Source organism: Pteropus alecto, unplaced genomic scaffold (assembly GCF_000325575.1).
Source record: "Pteropus alecto unplaced genomic scaffold, ASM32557v1 scaffold78, whole genome shotgun sequence".
NCBI lineage: Eukaryota > Metazoa > Chordata > Mammalia > Chiroptera > Pteropodidae > Pteropus > Pteropus alecto.
The window spans coordinates 5306534-5329339 of record NW_006443124.1 but is presented as its reverse complement, the minus strand read 5'-3'; the positions used below and the strand labels follow the sequence as shown (position 1 = coordinate 5329339).

The following is a 22806-nucleotide window of genomic DNA, read 5'->3' as shown; positions in this document are numbered from 1 at the left end:
GCCTGCCAGGAATCCAGGACAGTGACACACTGAGTAAAACAGACCTTTTGGAAGTTTACCTCCTTCCCCATCTGGGTCCTTAATTAAAAATTTCAACTTAGACAAAGAACTTTACTTTCAGGAACCACATGTGGACCAGGATTACAAAAGATTAGTCAAAGGAAATGATGTCTGTACATTATTTGCCCTGTGGTCACCCCAAAAGTATGGTGGCTTCACCACTGGTCTCTGCCCTGAGGACATAGTTGTGGCTGCATTCCCACTTAACAGACATGAAATGAAGACTCCCTTTTTGAGGAATACTCAAAATAACCCCCTCCAGGGGTACGTGTGACTGAGCCACACTGGAGCCAGTAGTAGAGAGCCCTGGCTCGGGCAGCCCAGACGCAGCCAGCACCCTCCTCTCACCCCTGCCCCTTCACCCAAGCAGCTGCGGCTTCACTCTGACCACCAAAGTTCCCAGAAAACCCAGGGAAACCAGGGAAAGGCTGGGGCAGAGGAGAGGTGAGCAGCCTGGCCTGACAGGCCTTGTCTGAGAACTGACTGATCCCCAACCACTGAGACAGGAAAATCAAAATGAATGCCTCTACTGCTCAAAACCTGCACCATTAAACCTCTCCAAGTCTCTGCCTCTAATTTCTTCCACTCTCTGTCTAGATACTTATTAATGATACATTTAGAGACTTTTTCCTTTAGGTGCTAAGTGCTGTGGCACCCACAAATCATTATCGGTTCTTGTATGAAACTGATTCCTGTTGGTCTTCTCCTAACTTCAAATTTCCTGAAGGCTAGAAAGAGCCGTACCTCTTTACTCATCTCCCGTCTGTTCAACTTGCACACAATTCTTTATAAAACAACAAGAGCACCATAAAACAGTTTTCACAATTCGATGGCCACAAATGTATACTGTTGCTAAAGAATTTTGTTTAATTATGCATGGAGTCCTAGCATTCTGATACAGTGGGAACTTACACTTCCTTTGATAAACAACCCTTAGACTGCACTGTGTGAGTTAGAGAGGGGAATACTAGTTACTCCTGACACACCACTGAAGAATGTACATGTGCTGGATGCTGCACAGGAGAGGAGCAGCAGCTAGATGGCAAGTACCATGTAGCATCCAGCCCCATGGGAATCTACGGAAAAGGCTAGCGTGACAAGCGGGGTTGTTAGCAAACAGGGCTGTACTCCTGCAGTGCCAGCCAGGGCTCAGGGACCCAGGTATGTTGCATTCTATCTCTGCCAACATATGATCTCACCGGGCAAAACTACAAACTTAAAACATGAGCAAGAGCTTTTCTACCTACCTGCCCAGGCCTTTGGACTATCAAACTCAGTATCAATTCAAATAAAATTCAGTATCAAATTCAGATCGAAATCAAAGTAATTCTCTTTAAAATTCTTCATTCTATACTGTCTCTTCCTTCTACCTTCCACTTCCAGTTATATGATTTTTTCATGATCTTACCACTGCATATCCTAAAGTTTTCAAGTTTCAAAAAATAATGCAAAATGAACTTGTCTATATTTAAATCTTTAGTTAGTTTAAATAAACTTGCTGAGCATTTAAAAAAAATTTTTGCATTCCAACAGATGGGGCATTCCTAGCACAGAGAGGCTTGTTTTCTAACCATTTCAATAGGTCCTGTTTCATCCTCAAACACATCTAAGCCCAAAAGACCCTCATAATCAAACCCGGACCGAAGCATCTGCTGTAGGCTGAATTATGTCTCCTAGAAAGATATCTTGAAGTCCTAACCCCTGGTACGAGTGAATGTGACCTAAATTGGAAATATGGTCTTTGCAGATGTAGCCAAGTTAAGATGAGGTCATACTGGATTAGGTGGGGCCCTAAATCTAATTATTAGTGTCCTTATAAGAAGGCCACATGAAGACAAAGGGACGCACAGGAGAATGCCATGCATCAATGGAGACATCTATAAGGCAAGGACGGTCAGCAACTACCAGAGGCTCAAAAAAGGAAAGGAAGGTTCTTCCCTAGACCCTTTGGGGAAGCAGGACCCTGCGACACTTTGATTTTAGACTTCTGCTCTCCAAAACTCTGAGAGAATCAATTTCTGTTGTCTTAAAACACCTACTTTGTGGTAATTAGTTATGCGGCCATAGGACACTAACAAAGCACCTGAAATGAGGGATGCCCCAGAGACAGAATCTACCCCAAGGTTCTTCTACACACAGCTTCTGAGCACACTGAACTGTAAAGGCCTGAGTAAGAATCGTTAGAAGTCGGTATGATGGAATACTTCTCTCCACAAAACTGTGGTAGAATTGACCCAAACATGAATTAGGCTTTCAGGGAGGACAGAGAAAATTAAGGAACCAATGATTAAGTCAAATTTTTTCTATAACTACTTAGTCAAACCAGAAATTCTGTGGACCCCAGTCTTCCCCATTTCTATAAATAACAACTCCATTCTGGTAACTGCTCAGCACAAAAACTTTGGTGTCATCCTTAACTCTCCTTTCACATCTGACATCCAACCAACCAACACATCCTGTTAGCACAATCTAAAAATGTATCCAGAATCTGACCTTAATGAATAGCCTAAGTGATCTTTCTTCTTCCCTGATCATCTTCAGTTTCTTCTCCACGGAGTGCCCAGTGCCATCTTTTAACACTTAAAACCCTCCAATGGCTTCTCATCTCAAAGTCAAAGGCAAAGCCTTTTCAAAAAGCCACCTCGTCTTGCTCTCACAGCTGACTCTCTGACCTCCCTGCCCACAACACTCTCTCACTCATTCAGCTCCAGCCACAGTGGCCTTCAGGCTGTTCCTCTTGCCAGGCCTTTGCCCTATGGCTCACTGTGTGTAGGACCTCTCTTCCCAGATATCCACATTACCTGCTCTCTCACTTTGGGCCTTTCTCAAAAGTCACCTTATGGAAAAGGCCTTCTTGATTATGTGCAGCTCCATCCTCCCTATTCTCCTCACCCTGATTTTCCTCCATAGCACCTATCACCACTGGAAGCAGTACTGGTCTGTCTGTCCTCCCTTACAAGAAGAAAAGGTCCATGAGGGCAGGACTTTGTTCTGTTCCCTAACAGAGTCTAGAAGAACAGCTGGTACATAAGAGGAACTCAATACCCGTTGAATAAGAGTGCATTTATTATGGGAAATGATGCCCTGCTGATTTACTTGTACACACACTGCTCCTTCAGAGTTCTCCCTCCCGACTTCAATGCATAAGGAAGCAAAGGCAGAAAGTGACCATTGTCCTTCAAGGTGGTTTGCAGTTTCTGTCACTGCCCTCTAACCTCTGCCCCTGGATATACATAGGTTTAAAACTCGAACCTCACTGAACCGGATAGGGACATCAAAGCCTTGCTCCCACAAACAGAACAGGCCCTAAGGGTTAGGCCTTTATGCCTTATCAGGCCAACTTGTAAAACTATAGAACAAACCATCCCAATTTCCCACATCCTGGAGTCGGATATCCTTGAGAAACTGCTCAGCGTCAGGGCTGCTGTGAGCTACATGGGGGCTATGTAGAATAAACTCCGGGAGGCATTTTAAACCCAAACCTTCCACCAGGAGTCCGGAGAAGGCATTTGCTGGCCTCACTGCAGCATTGTTCTGTCTTGCTGAGCAATCTCCCTCAGAACCCTTTTCCTAGGAAATTCTCTAGTGGCATGAAACCACAGCGTTCTGGGTGCAGCGACATTCTTGTGGGGCCTTGTCCTGACGTGAAATTCTGAGATTTCCTGTGGGGCTCAGCATGGTCAGGGAAATGACATTGTTGGACTTATTGCTCATCGGCCTGAGGTTCTTCTTTCTGAGAGTCAGACTGAGGGGCTGGTGTTTCATTCTTATCCTCTCACGGAGGAAAGAGGCTCAAGTCCCTAGAACTTTTCTGACATGACATAATCTCTCAAATAGACTCCTGAGGTAATTCGTCTTGTGACCCTATCTCTACAAACTTTTTTCTTAGGAACTTTGTTCTATCTCTTTCTCTGAATTAGTATTTTTCCTGTTTGTCATCTCTTGGGGTACAGAAAAGCATTTTATTTTCCCCTCTCACTCTCTATTTCTCCAATTGTAAAATGAGGATCTGGACAATACCAGTGTCCCCACTTCCTCATTTTTCTTTAGTAACGGAACTCTTTTTTCAGATGAACTCTTAAAGACAAAATAAATAAGACAGGTAAAGTGGAGCTCAGGGAAGACAGGAGACAAGGCAGATAAAAGCAGAGCTCCTGGCTTGTCCCCTGCCTCTAATACTGTCTACGGGGGCAGCAGACGCAATAGTCTTGGTTCTCTGTGTTCCTGATGTTCTGTGAGATCTGTGCTCAGAGACCCTTTGCTCTGAGTCCCACGTTTCTGACACTGGGTTTGACCTACGCTGGCCACACATTTCTTCCTCTGCTGAAACCCCAGCTTCTGCAGATCACTACCAACTTCTAGCTCTACTATCAGTCAGAGAACCTGAGGCAAAGGCTACTTTCTCACTGTCTCTCCCATGACTTCCAAATTAAAAACCCAAGGGCCTCGCTGATTCTAGTATTCTCCCAGTCTGCAGTACTGTGAAATGGCCAGAGGGTGCCAGCTACCCACCATGGGGAAATTTAGCAAGAGGCCAAGAATTCACTGAGGGCTGAGGAGGCAAGTCGTGGCAGACAAAGGGTAAAATGTGAAGAAGGCTGGGAAACAAGAGAAGGAAGAGAAAAAAAAAGCAAGTCAAATAGTGGGCACAGTCAGAGAAATCAGAAAGGGAATGAGACAGAGGCGGGCAGGGCAGCAGCAAGCAGGAGCAGCGCAGAGCTCAGAAAGGCAAGTGCTGTGATGACCTGAAGGGGCGAGAAGCCCCAGAGGCAGGACAGGCAGGCCAACCTGACCGGAAGAGACAACTAACTGATCCAAGGACACACGTCCACCTGTGAACTCATCCAGGTACATCTGCTTCACCATTAAGGACACAACTAGGCTCTAGGTTAACTTCTGAACTATATGTGGCTGGCAGAGAAGCCCCCCCCCAAAAAGAAAGCAATTTTAGACATGAAGTAGGAGAGTAAAGAGAAATCTAAGAAGGGGTTACTGTTTCTGCGTCTTTTAGAAACTGCTTTCAAAACCTCTTTCTGAGCTTCCTCTGCTGAAAGTCAGGGATAAAAGACTTGGTGCAGCTGTCTGATCTTGTTTTTCTCCAAGGTGTTCTTTTACCTGCTAAGAGACTCTGACACTGCTACTATATAGGGTCAGACTCCCAAATCCCACCTGTGATCAGATGCTCAATGTGCCCAAGAAACGTTCTCTGTGTTCCTGATGTTCTGTGAGATCTGTGCTCAGAGACCCTTTGCTCTGAGTCCCACGTTTCTGACACTGGGTTTGACCTACGCTGGCCACACATTTCTTCCTCTGCTGAAACCCCAGCTTCTGCAGATCACTACCAACTTCTAGCTCTACTATCAGTCAGAGAACCTGAGGCAAAGGCTACTTTCTCACTGTCTCTCCCATGACTTCCAAATTAAAAACCCAAGGGCCTCGCTGATTCTAGTATTCTCCCAGTCTGCAGTACTGTGAAATGGCCAGAGGGTGCCAGCTACCCACCATGGGGAAATTTAGCAAGAGGCCAAGAATTCACTGAGGGCTGAGGAGGCAAGTCGTGGCAGACAAAGGGTAAAATGTGAAGAAGGCTGGGAAACAAGAGAAGGAAGAGAAAAAAAAAGCAAGTCAAATAGTGGGCACAGTCAGAGAAATCAGAAAGGGAATGAGACAGAGGCGGGCAGGGCAGCAGCAAGCAGGAGCAGCGCAGAGCTCAGAAAGGCAAGTGCTGTGATGACCTGAAGGGGCGAGAAGCCCCAGAGGCAGGACAGGCAGGCCAACCTGACCGGAAGAGACAACTAACTGATCCAAGGACACACGTCCACCTGTGAACTCATCCAGGTACATCTGCTTCACCATTAAGGACACAACTAGGCTCTAGGTTAACTTCTGAACTATATGTGGCTGGCAGAGAAGCCCCCCCCCAAAAAGAAAGCAATTTTAGACATGAAGTAGGAGAGTAAAGAGAAATCTAAGAAGGGGTTACTGTTTCTGCGTCTTTTAGAAACTGCTTTCAAAACCTCTTTCTGAGCTTCCTCTGCTGAAAGTCAGGGATAAAAGACTTGGTGCAGCTGTCTGATCTTGTTTTTCTCCAAGGTGTTCTTTTACCTGCTAAGAGACTCTGACACTGCTACTATATAGGGTCAGACTCCCAAATCCCACCTGTGATCAGATGCTCAATGTGCCCAAGAAACAAACCGCTACACACCTTAAGCACCTTAGAGCAGAGACACATGGTGGGTGAGTGTGGGAGATTCTTATTTCCTACAAACGACAGTGTTTGGCCCCTTAGTCCCCCTTGGGTTTATGTGATCTCTACCTACTGCTGCTCTCCCTAACACATCAGCTTCATTTAAGTCCCAGAGAAAGCCCAGTCCATCAGACAACCTGGGAAAGAAAGCAGAAAGAAGGCTCATAAATAAGTGTAGAGCCAGAAAGGGCAAGTGTTTGATGCGTACAGCCCTGATCAGGCTTCAACCACAGAATCATTACATTGTGGGTACCAGGCTTAAAAGGGATGAAACAAGCAGTAAATCATGTCAAGGAATAAGCAGCTGAAATAAGTAGGGACATGTGGCTCAGAGATTAAAGGGAGAAGGAACCTGACCACTATCTTAAATACCTAAAGATATGGCTCATAAAAGTGAGGTCCTTAGAAATTTTTGCAGCGTCAGCAACACCTGAGAACCTGTTAGAAATGTACACCCTTGGGCCCCAACCCAGACCCACTAGAATCAGAAATCCAGGAGTAGAGCCCAGCAACCTGTTTCCACAGCCCTCCAGGTGACTCTGAGATACACTAAAGTTTGAGAACCACTGTTAAAAGTGGGAGTCAATACCTTTTTCTATAAAGGACCAGATAGTAAATAACTTAGGCTTTGTGAGGTCTGTCTCTGTCACAACTACTCAACTCTGCTACTGTAGGGCAAAAGCAGACATAGACCACGTGTAAACAAATGGGTGCAGTGGAAGTGTATGGAGATGGCTCTGTTCTAATAACACAAAAACAAGCAGCCAGCCAAATCTGGCCCCCGGGCTATAGCCTGCCAACCTCTGTTCTTAAAAAAGAGGGAGTCTTACAAGTTAGAACTGAGTCCAACAGAGATTTCGGAGATTTTTAATTTTCAATGAAAGCTACATAATAAAGGCATAAATTTCCATCCATCCATCCTTCCATTCATTCATTCAGCCGACTGCCAAACCATTTCTTTTTGTCTCCCAAAACCCTGGTTCTTGAAATTTGTGGCACCATGCTTTACCATCCCTTCCCTACTCCCTGTTGCTTCAATCAACCAATGTTCTTGGGGACTGCCCCTCAATCATCAATGGCTCACTGTCTTCTTCTCTACCACTGCCAGACCACTCAAGGTGACTTCAACAAGAATGCAGATGCTCCATCAGTCCCATGACCTCCTTTCCCCTCATCATTTTTATTTTGCCCCACCTCAGTGACTCGGCACATGATCATGCCCTAAAGATCTTGTTAACACCAGTAACTGCACCACCTCCGAAATTTCAATTTCACTGCCACTTCTTATTTCGTCAGGTCAGTTCTACCTGATAACTCTCTCTCCTGCACTTCTTTAATCTCATCACTCACTAACGAGGTTTTCATTCCCCATTATGCTTCCATGGTCTTTTCCCTCCTATCCAGCGTGGCTTCCACAGTCCATCACTCACACGTATCCCCCTTGTAAACACCCTTTTCTCCTTCGCCCCTCTCCCTCTGTTGCACTTGCCTGACTAAATGCCAACCCAAGTTAAACCCAACCACTGACCTACTCCATGCTTGTACCTGAACAGCTGCATGTTGCTGAAGAAAAATACTTAACTGTGCTGAATGGTTTCACTTTAAATTCAGGACCATGAATCTCAAATGGGCACTCAGCACTGTTCAGAAATCCTATTAAACTTCCTTAATATGTTCACTTGTTGGCTCTCCAAAATAACTTTCATACCTTGCACTTCTCAAATCTCCTATACTCTCTCTCCAATCGTGTGTCCATCTACTCTATTAAACTGACTGTGTCCACATCTTTAATGATCTCTATTGTTAATCAAAGCAGTAGTCACTTCTCTATTCTCTTCTTAACCCATTCGTACTCATCACAGCATTCAACACAATTCTTAAAATACTTTCTTCTTTTAGCGGTCATGATACCATACTCCGATTTTCCTCCTACACTATCGGCTACACTCCTTCTAAGTTCTGTTCTGCCTACTACTCCTCCTCCGCTCAACTTCATGGCATTTTCCAGGAAGCTATTCTGGAACTTCTCTTCTCCCTACTTACACTTTTTCTTAGAAACACTCAACTAGTCTCATAGCTTTAAACAATATTATGACTCCAAAATTTATATCTCCAACCCTGACCTCCCTTAATTCCACATTCACACATCCAAATGATTACAAAACGTATCCTCTTGGATGTCAAAACCACACTTAACATGTCTAAAACAAACACAAGTGATTTATAGTCACTACACCCCCCCTCCCAGTCTTCTCCATCTCAGTGAATGGCACCCATCCAATTGCTCAATTTTAACCACAGAAACAAAACAAAAAACAGAAGCCATTCCTGATTCTTTTCTTCTCTTCTAACCCCATGTATGTTATATGCCGTTGAGTCAGCTCCACCTCCCGGCGATCTTATGAATGAGTGATGTTCACAGTGTCCTGTCCGCAACAACCCTCTAAGCTCCTGCAGACTCATGCCTAAGGCTTCTTTTATAGAGTCAATCTACCTCATATTAGGTCTTACTCTTTTCCTGCTGCCTTCCATTTTTCCCAGCACTACTGTCTTTTCCATAGAACCCTGTCTTCTCATGATGTGCCAAAAGTAGAACACTTCAGTTTTGTCATTTTTGCCTCCAGCAATGTTTCAGGCTTAATTTGTTCTGGGACCCACCTGTTCATCTTTCAGGTGGTTCACAGTTATCGCAGAATTCTCCTCCAACACCATATTTCAAATGAATACATTTTTTTTTCCTATCAGCCTTCTTCACTGTCCAGCTTTCGTATCCATACACAGTAACTGAGAATACAAGGGTGTGTGTGATCTTAGCCATCTTTGCTTTTGGTGATCTTCCCTCATTCTTCCATGGCTGCCTCTCTGAGTCTGTCTTTTCCTGACTTCTTGACTGCAATTTCCATTTGAATTGATGACTGAACCAAGGTTAGCAAAATCTTCAACTGTATCTTCACTGTCCATGTTAAAGTTGTGAACTTCTTTTGTAATGATATTTGTCTTCTTGACGTTCAAATGCAGTCCTGCTTTGGTACCTTCTTCTTTCATTTTCATCAGTAGTCATTTCAAAGCGTTGCTATTCTCTGCTAGTAATACAGTATCATCTACATACCTTAAGTTATTGATATTTCCTCTCTCGATTTTCACCCATCTTTCGAGTCTAGCTCAGTTTCGCATGTATGTTCTGCATACAGTTTAAACAAATCTATGTATAATTAAACAAATAGGTATGATATGTTCTACATACAGAATTAATCAAACCAAATATCCCCCATCCAATCCATCAGGAACAAGTCTTACTTCCAAATATATCCCTAAACCATACTCTTCTTTCTATCCAGCTCCACTGCAACCATTCTAGTCCAAGTCTCCATCATCCTAGCCTGGACATTTGTCATGAATTTTTAACACATAATTGAGGTAATAATTAAATCTGCTCAAAACCCTTTAATGTCTTCTCATAACACTTAGAATAAAATCTAAATTCCTTAACTGAGGCAATAAGGCCCGGCATGGTCTGGGCCCTGCCAACCACTCCAAACTTATCACCACACTTTCTCCCTTTCGCTGCCTAAACAACTCCACCGAACTCACTCCAACCTTAAGACACTTGTACCATCTGCGCCCTCTACCTGGAATGGTCTTCCTCTAGTTACTCTGAAGTGTCTGGTTGCTTCTTTTCATTCAGATCTTAACTGAAATTTCACCTTTTGAGAGAGGACTTCTCTGATCACTCAATTAAAAGGGGGTCCCCAGTAACTCTGAAACATCACCTTTGCTACATGGTATTTTCTTATTTCTTTATTGTATGTACCTGAATTTAAGCCCCGAGTAGGGATCTTGTTGAACACGATTAAGGCTTCATCCTCAGCACCAAGAACTGACACATAATTCATCTGACCAACATTTACTGAGCACCCAATATATATTAGGGCCAATGACCAGTGGGATTAGAGCAGTGAACAAGTCACACACTTACTCATAGAGTACACTGTTGCAAGGCACACGGCCATTTAGCTACCAGTGTAATAAGGGATCTGAGGGGAAAGCAGAGTGTCTAATGGAGGAAACACCTGGTATAATCAAGGAAATCACTTTTGAACTAGATCTGAAGGATGAGTAGTAATAAGTGGAGAGGTTAGAGTGGGGGAAGGAGCAATTGCAGGCAATGGAGCAGCATGTGCAAAGGTCGAATGAAGCACGGTATGTCTGGGAACTGAATGGTAGCCAGTGAGGCCGGGCAGCAGGAGAATGAACGGATATAAGAGAATGAATGAATATAAAGAATAAGGCTGGTAAGGCTGAGTTAGATCATGCAGGGTATGATTTACTATTTACCATGAAGATAATGGAAAACCACTGGGTTTTAAGCAGAAGTGACAAAAATCAAATTTCCATCGAAAACAAATGATCACTCTGGCTACAACACAGAGAATGAGTTAGAGCAGAGCTTCCTAAAGAATGGCCAGTGAGTCATGACTTGGTAACAGATGTGCCCAAGATATTGATTCCCTCAGTCCCTAGAGTGGCTCAGTGGGTTCAGGGCAGCCAAAGACCCCCTGAACAGTTCCCTTCAACCTTGAGCACCCTCTGTCCATTTACCCCAGTGAATCATTCAAACACTATTTTCTGGGTGCTGTGATGTAAAACAGGTTGGGAAGCGCTGGAGAATAGAAGTGCTAATATTGAGAAACCCATCAGGAGGCCACTGCAATAGTCTTAGAAAGAGATAACAGTATCTTAGTGGTGGCAATGGAGATGGGGAAAAACAAATAGATATAAGAAACATTCAGGAGAAAAATCAACAAGAGGACTTCGCCAAGTCCTTCACCATAACCTTCATTAGATATTAGAAGTTGGGGGTAGGGGGTGAGGTCAAGAATAACTCCCAAGAGGATCAGGTTTGGAAGAGAACGATATGAGTTTCGTTTTATGGACACTGTGAGTTTAAAGTGCCTATAAGACATCCAAGTGAAATGTGAGAAGAAAACTAGATTGGGTCTGAAGTTCATAGAAGTCTGTGCTAGAGATATAATTTTGCGTACAGGTAGTACATGAAGCTATCTTCAAGCCATGAGAAGATTGAAATTCCTAGAGAGAGAACACGGAATAAGAGAATTTACTTAGCAATATAGAAAATCAACATTTAGTAAGACTGAAAGAAGAGGAAGAACCAGCAAATAACACTAAAAAGGAATGAAACCATGTCATAGAAACCAAGAAAAGAGTAGTTCAGGAAAAAGGATGCAATCACTAGAAATCATGAGATGTGTTCAAACAGGAACAGTGACGACAACACAGCAGAAATGGTCGAGGGCAGAAGAGGTGTGCTATATCGAGCTACCTCTAGGATACAGTTCAACTTGGAAGTCTATGGCTCTTTGAGATCTGACCCTAAAACTCCATGAAGAAAAGTTACCTGATATATTAATTGTCACAGATGAGCCCCAAGAGTACACAAACTGCACTTTTAGGACTCCTATCCTATATGAGACACTGGGCTTTACGCAGGTCCAATGAAAGGGTTGTAGAAGTGTCAGTATAATTATGCCCAAGAAAATAATTAAAAGGGCTGAAATGCTTCATTCAGGAAATAAAGGAGCAAAGAGGATGTACTTCAGAGACCACAAAATGCCACAGCTATGGGTGTGTGCAATATAAACATACTAACAGTATATTAAACTCGACAAGGATTTGTCTGTTTCAGGAACTGGGTAAAAGAGATCAGGAAAAGGATGTGCAGAGACCACTACCAGTATCACAACCCTGGGGTCTTTGATTCCTTTCTAAAACAAACCAAAAAAACTAAAAATTACAGCCCAGATAGAATACTTTTCTAAGTTTCATCATATGTAAAAAATTACAAACGTACACAGTACATAACAAAGAAATCTTGTGAAAACAAAGTTTACAAAAGCAAGAAGTTTCCCCAAGTACATTTTGCTTCTCCGGGATCAGAAAGCCAAGGCAGGAAGGACTATTCTACAAGTCTTCCAAATGAGCACATAAAACAGGTTTTACTATTTCAGTTTGTCTTTAGTTTGCCCTAGTCTTACAAGAGCAAGAGGACTGAATCGATGTGTTTACTGTGGAGTTTGGCCTGTAGGCATGGTAAAGGGGTAGGTGAAAAAGGGTGTGCCTTCTGAGAAAGGAAGTAAGGGCAACACCTTGCATTCTTGGAGTACAGGTGTAACTGACTCAACTGTGGGGGCAAGACTAGCACACACAGGTACATGAGGCAACACCTTGAAGTCAGTCCGATCCTACTCTCTGATCCAAGCAAGTCAAGAATTTCTGTTCTCTTACAACTAAACAACAAAAAGATAACCCAGTTTAAAAATGAGCATAGAACTTGAATAGACATTTCTCCAAATAAAATACATTAATAGCCAATAGCACATGAGAAGATGTTCAACCTCATTAGTCATTAGGGAAATGCAAATAAAAACCACAGTGAGATACTACTTTACACCCACTATGATGGCTATAATCAAAAATGGGAAATAAGTGTTAGTGAAGATGTATATAGATTAGAAGCCTAGTATATTGCTGGTGGGAATGTAAAAATGATGCAGCTGCTGTGGAGAACAGTTTGACAGTTACTCAAGAGGTTTAAAGATAAAATTACCATAAGACCCAGCAATTCTACTCCCAGATATATATCCAAGAGAAATGAAAACAGGTGTTCAAACAAAAGTGTGTGAATGTTCACAGAATTATAATAGCCAAAAAGGAGAAACAACCCAAATGTCCATCGGCTGAGGAGTAGATAAACAAAATGTGGTATATCCATACAATGGAATATTATTCCACTATAAAAAAGAAATACTGATACATGCTAAAGTATGACACAGATGAACCTTGAAAACATTAAGCTAAGCGAAAGAAGCCAGACACAAAAAGCCACATACTGTATGATCCATATTTATGAACAGCCAGAATAGGCAAACCTACAGAGATATAAAACAGATTAACAGTTGCCAGGTGCTGGGGGAAAAGGGAAATGGGCAATGACTGCTTAATGGGTAAGGGGTTTCTTTGAGGAGTGATAAAAACGTTCTATGATCAAAGACAGTGACGATGGTTGCATAACCTTGTGAATCTTACCTCAATTAAAAATAAAGAATTCCTAGTCTTCTCCAAATGCTCGATCACAAGGAGAAAAGACAGGACACGAAATCCCTGTGCTTTAAAAACAGGCATGGCAAGGCAAGTTCCTAATGAATTACTTTCACAACAAGTAAGTCTTTACTCCACCCAAACACGTAAGACTAAAACACACACAAAATTGCCAGAGTAAAATAAAATGACACATTAATTTCTGAAAATTAACTTTAATGCTATCAGCAGAAGCACTAAACATTCAGATTAATGAGTTAATAAGGTACTTTGGGAGAGCCAATGGACAAACAAGGGTAAGGAAATTTCTATGTGATCACAGTACTACTTTCCAATCGAGTAACATATTTATACAACTAAAAAAATAGAGATATGGCAACTGGAAACCCATAAAAGGACCTGGAGACAGTGAAAACAAGCAAAAGCTTAAAGCCACCACCGGCACAGATGCATGACTCATCAGCACCTCCTGTGCCGATTCATACAGGGCAGCAGAGGGCAGAACTGGAGAGTGATAGATACACTTCAATATCAAAAGGCTATTTAGAAAGCTTTTAAAAACCTCACTTTCTTTTCATTAAGAAAGAGAAAAGGAAAACTCATAGTTATACCTGTCAGTGTCACCGAGAAATCTCTGTTCTCTAATTCTAAGCTAAACCTCCAGGTCAGACAAGCAACCCAGGGGCTTTGTTCACATCGCTCTGAGTGTCTGAAGGGGCACTGAGAGGTCAAGTCACATCACCCAGTGACATTTCTCCATCCTCAGTGATGCAGGGCTCCTATCATGATGAAATCACTCTATAGACCAGACGTCACAGCTGCCACTTGTCCCAACTCCGCATCCACCCAAGTTACCATGGAACTAGTACAAACAAAATGTTTCATGTGCTGCTGGCCCTGATCTACGCAGCTGACATAACACCAATTAAGTTTATAATGACACTCGAGTAATAAAAGAGCACTTGGCACACTTCTCTTTGCAAACACGATTTAAGGCGTGGTTTTCATTTTGCCCTGTCTTCAATTTCCAGATGCTAGGCCACTTAGAAGCCACTTATAATCTCTTTACTCAAAGAGTTGGTGTTTAGGGAGCTTATCGTTTTAAAAGAAAAAGACCACTAATATTAGAAGGCCCCTTACTGTGAGTATCCACCCGCGTGGCCTAGGAATCCCCGTTTCTTTCAGAGCACAGGTGAATGACACAGTGGTTGAAAGCTGGAATCCTGGGTTCCCACTCTGGTCTCCCTCTTCTTCCCTATGCTTCTGGTTCTGTGAAGTACACGTGATCTGTTTCTAAAACATGGGCAGAGGCCACCAAGTTTATGAGATAGCTTCACCATAGAATCCACAACTCTTAGGAAATAAGAGCAATGGCTACCACTAACCTGCCTGCACTTGCACCCTTGGGCCATTGACTAGCCCTACCAATGGCTACGTTTATGTTACACATAGGAGTCATTGGGCCCTTTGGTCACAATTACATGGCATACTGAAACTATCAAAATGGGTCCTTTGAATAAAGTCTAGAAAGTTATATGTTCTTACAGACTACCTTACAGCAATTAAATGAGTGAACTATATATATTTATTAGTGTGGGTAGAGCTTAAAAAAAAAAAAAGCAAGTTATTGAAAGACATGAACAATATGATGTCATTTGTTGAATGTAAGATACTATGAAACACGGACTGGAAAGCTAGGCACCAAAATACCTGTTAGTAGTTGCTTCTGGTGAACAGGAATGAGACTTAGGTGGGTTTGGGAGGGATGTTACACAGGAGATTTCAATTTCATTGGTATTGTTTTATTTTTGTAAAAAAAAAAAAAACAAGAATAAATATTACAAAGTGCTAACATTTGTTATCTGCATGGTAAGTACACAGGTGCTTGTTAAATAAGCTTTGTGCATTTATATATCTTCAGTTTTTTTCCAAATCAAAAAAAAAAAAAACTATCTTACAAGCATTTGGTGGCAGTATGCTCAATTGATAAATAGGTACCAAGGATCCACCATAAGCCAACAACAAAATCTCACACTTACCAAGTATTTCCTGTGTGCCAGGCACAATATCAAGTGATTTACATGTATTATGTTACAAGGTATGTATGTAGGTGCTTTTCATAAGGGAGAAATGCTTATCCACCTGAGTTTTAAGAGCTATAGTCCTGGCCTCATCAACTGACTCTCAGAAAGACTAGTGGCTTTCCTGATTGGCTCAGCTCCTTCCACTCTACCAGAATCTGCTGCTTGCAGAAGGCAAATGTTTTCCTTGTGAGTTCGACAGAGAGGCTCTGCCTGTCTCTGCAGAGAGACCTGTGTTGTCTCACACTTGCAGAGATTTGCTGGGTAAATTCATCTAATTTGTATGTCTAACTCTGGATCAGTATTAGAAACCTTTATTCCTGCTTCACACCTAAGCCACATCCTTCGACATAAACAGTAATAAAGGTAACATATATAAAAATGTACATATCAATCTGCCTGACTTACCATTCATTGGTTCCATACTTAGGCAAGAGATAATTGCACATCTGTTTCCAGAAAAATCTAGAATCTCTGTGGAGCCCAGTCAACATGGAATGCTGTGTGGAAACCATACTGATGAATAGCACCGGCCTGGGAATAACTCCTTGCCCAGAACAAATAGTACTTACACAAAGTGAGTAGAAACAATGCTGATTTCATTCATTTTAGCCTCAACTCCTTTCCCTTAGACCTTTCCAGCCGAACTTCTCACCCCATTCTACCACTTCCACTTCCAGCCTTTTTGTCCACGCTATTTTGTTGATTTGAAATGCTCTCTCCTCTGTCCCAGGCCTATCCAGCAAAATTCTAATTGACCTTCAAGTCCCAGGTGAAACGCCTCTTTGCCCAAGAACTCACTCTAGATCTCCTAACAGAAGAATGAAGGAGGTATGATTCCTTAATCACAGGTCCCAAATTTTGAGTCCTCCCTTTCATCACTACACCCAATTGTCTTGGCTCTACCTTAAAATATATCCGGAGTCTGACCACCTCCACTGTCACCACCTTGGTCACCATCAATTTCTCACCTGGATAATGCAGCAGCCTCCTAATAGGTCTCCTTGCTTCCACTCTTGCCCCTATAAACTATTTTCAACACAGCAACCAGACTAGTCCTTTTAAAATGTAAATCAGATCACATCATTCCTCTGGGCAAAACCCTCCCCAAATTCCCAATTTCAGAGCCTACAAGGCCCGATATAATCTATTCCCTGATACCTCTCTGATTTCATCTCCTACTATTCTCTACCTTGCTCACTCAGCTCCAGCTGAACTGGCCTCCTTGCTGTTCTCCCAACTCACAATTATGCTCTCACCTCCGGGTTTTATATTTGAAGTTCCCTCTGCTTGGAACCTTCTTCTCCTCGACATACACATAGCTTGTTCCTACACTTCCTTTAGGCCTCTGCTCAAATATCACCTTATCAGAGAAATCTTCTCTGTCAACACTATATAAAAGAGCTTATACACTCCCATCATTCTCTGTCTCCTTACCCTGTGTTGTTTTTCTTTATAGCATTCATCAATTTTATTTTTTATTTATTATCTGTTTCCTATCCCATTCTCCAGAAAATAAGCTCCAGGCCATCAGGGCCTTTGCTAATTTTGTCTTCATTGCTTATAATAGTGCGTGGCACAGACTAAGTACAATAGACGGTAGGTTCTTTAAAGTATAAGATTGAAAGAACAAAAAGCCTTCATGGTTAGACATAACCCAAAGTAATCTGTATAATCAAGGCACCAACAAACAATAATGCTTTTTAAAATATGCATACACTGATTCTGGCCTATCTAACAATTATTATTGGCCAAATCCTTGTCATGAATCTTGAAACTGTTTCGTCCTCCCAAAGAAAAGAAAAATCGGTTGTTAAGTAAAAAAGTTCAGCCTCTGATATTAAAAGCATCAAAACTTAAAAATTTAGGTAATCAATATTCTACAATTCAGTTCAAACCTGATCCAGTTTAAGGCTTCAACTGTAGTACCAGAAGTTCCCTCTAACTCTTATGTTTTCTGACACCACCTATCGTCAGTTTCACTTTCATGCCTTCTCTAAAGAGAGAAGACAGAGTCTGCATTAATGAAGACTTTGAATTTGAACTCCAAAGGCAGTGCAGGCTCTAAACGGAAACTGATGTTTTCTTTACAAATTTCTAGAGCTGATTAAACTTGACCACAAATGATATCTGCCTTGTGAAGATTTAAAGTGCTGCTATATATGTCATTTCACATAAGACTATCAGCTATAGGGCACAGATCATGTTAAACACCGTGTTCTAAAGAATACCTCTGAGACCCTTTAGTTCAGTTAGAATGATTATTTCTTGAGAGTAAGACACGTTGGTAACTTAAGAAATGTCTAAAAGTAAACATTCCCAAAGCCCACAGTGTCCACGTGCTCAGATTGCAAAGCTTTAGGTAAATACCAACATCGCCATTAACATAGGCTTCCCCAAGACATTCTGCCCCCAATAATCTCTAATAAAAGCAATCCATTTTTTTTCTTTTGGAGCTCAAGTAGTCAAGTTTAGACTTTAAAAAAAAAAATTGCACAAAGGAAAGGATTTTGGATAGGACGTCAGATACAAAAAAAATCAGTAAGCAACTTCAGAAAATAAAAACCACCAGAAATACAATAGAAAATATGTCCCTAGTTTTCATGCACTCCACCACTGGAAAATACATAGCAAGGGAAAGGAAAGGCATTTAAATCGCTCCTTCAGTGATCTTCCACGGCTTTACAAACAAGTACTAGATTCCTATCTCTACTTTACAGAAAGTTATTTTTATTATTAGGAAGAAGTGAAGGCACAGAGAGGTCAAGAACCAAATCCAAGTAGAGCATTATGCTGGCAATGTGAGCTAAAATTACATGCAGGTATAGTAGAGTCACACGTATGGTTAATTTTATCAAACAACTTGACTCTCTGAACACTTGCATTAGGGAGAGGACTAAATAGAAAGATTTTTTTAGTCGCACACTAACTCCCCCATTTCTAACCACCACTCTTCCTCTCACCCTCTCTCATAGGCTAAGCGCACATTTCTGCTTGTCAAAAGCCACATAAAAAGGTGAGCAAAAGACCACAATCGCTGGTTAATCTCTAGCAGAACCACTGGTGAGAGCATGCTCCCTGAACCCCACCTCTGGCCCTACAGTGGATGTGGATGTGGGTACGTGAGCCCTATGGGGTTTGGGGAAAGCGAGAGCTCAAACAATGTTCTTGTCAGCACTTTAAACAAAAAACGCATTCAATGAGAATGGCACCATGTTCCTTTTGCCCTTTCTCCCTAGGAACTAAATTAAACAGATTACAGACAGTGGCAAGAGCTGGCCTTAGAACAGCCTCCCCCTTATTTGTTATTTTTAGCAATTTAGTCCGACAACGCCTGACAACTAAACATGCCTAGAATAGCTAAAGGGAGGGGGGATTATCAGATACTACCAGCAAAAAAACACTAGTCATCACTTCCTCCAACCCTAAGAAAGAATCATTTTCCATGTCTTTATAGCATCACACTGAGTTTGAGCTTTTAGAGTCACATATAAAAACAATACACATAAAACATCAGTGGAAACCGATAATGCTTCCTGACCTGGAGTACTGTTCCACCCTCCCATGTGTTTTCTTAAAAACAAAAGCAGAATAAAATGAATTAAACTGGTTTACACAAAAGTTAGGAGTACAATGTATCTGTGCTCATTTTGGAAAAATTCCTCATAAGATAATTATGTACCCAAAAGAATGGCTTCATAAATAGTGATGAAATTCAAATATTTTTATTATTATGCTGATGGCAGGTAGGAGATCTGTTTGAAAGCAAGACAAAGCGAGGTGGGAAAAATTTCTCTAATCATAATTAGCAAGACAGCATCACTCATAGATACTCTACTTATAAATGAAATAATGTAGTAGAAATTCTTTGAGAAATAAATAATATGGTAAAATAAAAAAAGTCCTAAGTAGTATAACTGCACCAACATATTAAAATTCATAAAAATATTTTATAAAATTTAATAAGATACCACTTATAAAAATGTCCATGTACACTTAAGGAATTTAATAATTTACCAAAATTTTCTGAACATTTTTTGCCACTATTCTAAGTATCATGTATTTTACGAGAGTATAGGATAAAGCACTACAAATGAATAAAATGATGTTTTGCTGGGTATGTTATTTTAATTTACATAGCTGGAGTTAATATAAGCTATGGCACAGCTCTACCCAAAGTTATCTCTACAACAGGTGATGCCTAAAATGAACTACCTTTAGGCCATCGCATGCACACCTCTTAGATTTCAGTAATTTAAGCAGCCACTACAAAAGTATCAAAAGAGATGCTGTCACCTTGTATTACATGTTAGCTGGCAAAGCTGCAGGCAAACTAGTTTTATTTTAGCTTCAAAAATAGGATTCCAATTAACTTTTTGAATTAATGATCTGGACATGAAAGAAAACTGGTTTTTGGTTTTTTGTTTTGCTTTGCCTCTTTTCATCTGAAGGGGGCATTTTTGCTCCTAAAGTAGCAATTGAGAAAAAAACTATGGTTATAACAATAAACTTAATATAAGTGACCCTAGATAGTTTCTAATCCAACCATCTTGTTTTACAAATAAGGACACTGAGGCTTAGAGTATAGTAAAAGCTAAAATCCAGAACTCCTAACTCAATAAAAGGTATTTAAATTAGGAATTTAGGGTAATGAACACTCTTGTAAATTTAGTAGTCTTGGGTATCTCTACTTATGGTTCAAACATCAGTTTGGATCTTGTTCTTTTGAGCTGACATGCACAACATGCTTATTAATTCAGGTAAGGCCTTGTCCACACTGAGTAATGATTCATTTCTTCTAGCCAGTTATCTATTACTTCAGGTTAGAGCAGACCTGTGATTTACTGATGAGAGTAAGAATCTGGGGTAAAGAAAGTGTACTGATTAACTTTACCTTACCATCTAGTTACAAGAGTGGGGAGGCATGCAATAATATGAAAGAAAATTCAAAGTTTAACTCATCAAAAGAAATCATTCTCTAGACAAGCTGAAAATGGCTGGAGGAACTCTCAGTCATGGAAGGGAGAGGGCTATAGACAAAAGTTAGTTGTTAGACACAGAGAAGAGTACAAACTATATAATAGTGAAGACTGAGGTCATCAACCCTCTGAAGCATTCAAAGGGATACTTTGGTGTGGGTATAGACAAGTATTTGAAGGAGGGAAATCAAGGGACTCTGGGAAGATATCCTGGAAGAAAAGAATAACTAAATTGAGATACAAAACGCTGAACTCTGGGCTGAGATGCAAATCCTTCTTTTATCTTAATCATAAAATGAAGATGCAAATCAGTGAAGAGATCTAAGGAGTGTGTGAAATATGTGTAAGACATATTTTAAGAGATAAATAAGAAAGGCTTTCTAGTTAGTAGGGCAAATGTATCTGAACTGTTTACATCTAAGTTCTCATCAGATCTGAAATATTTCTATTGAGGAAATGAAATATGTCATACATAGTTCACATTTGGGCAAATATTAGCACTTGGATCATAACATACATACACTGCTCATGGCACTGATAATACTGATAATAAAACCAAAAAGAATACTAGATCAGAAAAAGAACATATATGGATTTTTCGGATTCATGACTATTCTCTGAAAACCTCGGAGGATTACACAGCTACATTAAAACCCTAAGACACCAGGGCATAGAGAATATATATAGTTCACTATAAACTCTATAGTTTCCAACCGTCAGGCTCTTTTAGACTTAAGTCTTAAATAACTACACACTATTTTAAAACAAACATCCATTTCTATAAATGTTGAGAATGCAAATGAACTCTATAAAGAGATAAGTATTCATATCTGAAATCCCAATGTATGGGACAATAAAGGAAACTTCACCCAAGGCTCCCAAGTCAAAACAACAGAAGAAAGGTTAATTTACTAACTTGCAATTATATTTTTAAATTAAAAAAAAAAAAAAAAAGACAGAGGTGCCTAGCTATTACTGAAGGTGGGAAATCATCGAGCTAATTTTTAGAGTAGAGAAACTTTATACTCCTCTCCAAGACTCAAACTTTCCTGGGTTGGGGCAGGAGGATATCTCCGAAAAACAGCTCCCTCCCCTCAGCATGGGGCTAAACGGTTAAACTGTGCAAACACTATATGAGAACATCTTGACTTATTAAGGGTAAATGTGGACTGTATGGAAAGATAAATCATGGAGTACCGTACAGCAACACAAATGAACAAATCACAATCTCAAGTAACACAGATGTACTTCACAACACAATGTTGAGTGAAAAAAGGAAAAAATGTATAGTGATTTTGTTCATATAAAGTTCAAAAACAGAGAAGTTACCTGGTTGGGGGGCAGGAGGGCAGGCAAAATGGCACTGTGATCAGAAAAGGAGTGGGAGGAAGGGCTCTGGCGGCCTGCCAATTTTTTATTTCTTGGCCTGAATGACAGTTACAGGTATGTGCTTTATAATTATTGATTAAGCTGTACGTATTTTAATATATATGTCTATATTTCTGTAAATGCTGTATTTCGCTAAACATAAATGACTTTTTAATTTTTTAACTTTGAGTTATGTAAGCAGATGAACCATTGGGTGTAATTACTGTTTAATGTATAAAAAATGTTCTATCACTGGCTCTGCTCTCACCTGCCCCTATCTCTTCACTGAAAACACAGACAAGAATCGGTGCCTATCACAAAGCAGAATGCACTTAACACCACCTCCAAGGAGGGGCTCCCATCATGTGCACAATGGTACCAGTTCAAAATGAAGTACTTAGGGCAAAAACTGGACATCCATCCAAGTGCCTACCGGCCACCACCCATGCTATGGAAAAAATGATCCTCGACAGGCAGAGTAAAACCTCAATCATGAGAACTCCTCCAAAACATTTTCTCATCAGTCTCAGAACCCAGCCAACTGCAGTGTCACAGGCACCTCCTATCCAGTTCTCATGCTACTATCCTTCTACTTGTTTCAGGAACCACTGCCTGACTAAAATTGTCATTTCTGAGGCAGTCAGGACTTTCACAAGTTTCTTAGATTTTACTTATAGGATGGGCTGGAGAGCTATTTCACAATGCCGGGTTTGTAAGATTCTGCGTCAGAAGCAGCATTATGCAGGCCAGAAGGTCCTGGGTTTCCTTATTCTTATTTTTTATTCTGTCATTGCTGAGCTAACTAGAGTGGTGAAAGGGGTAGTAATCATGTCAGAGATAAAGGGGAAGGAAAGTGGTCAACCAGTATACGCATGTGCTTTGAATGCAAGAACTCTAGACTGAAGACAGATGGGCCTGAAGCAATAATTGTTTGGGTCCCACCAGGAACAAAGGA

General features: G+C 41.0%; 1 protein-coding gene across 2 annotated transcripts in view; it reads right to left on the bottom strand.

The window, feature by feature from the left end:
* The window catches only part of PFDN1 (prefoldin subunit 1), a 74538-nt gene that overhangs the window by 24552 nt on the left and 27180 nt on the right, over positions 1–22806 (bottom strand). The gene's annotated exons all lie outside the window — the stretch shown is intronic.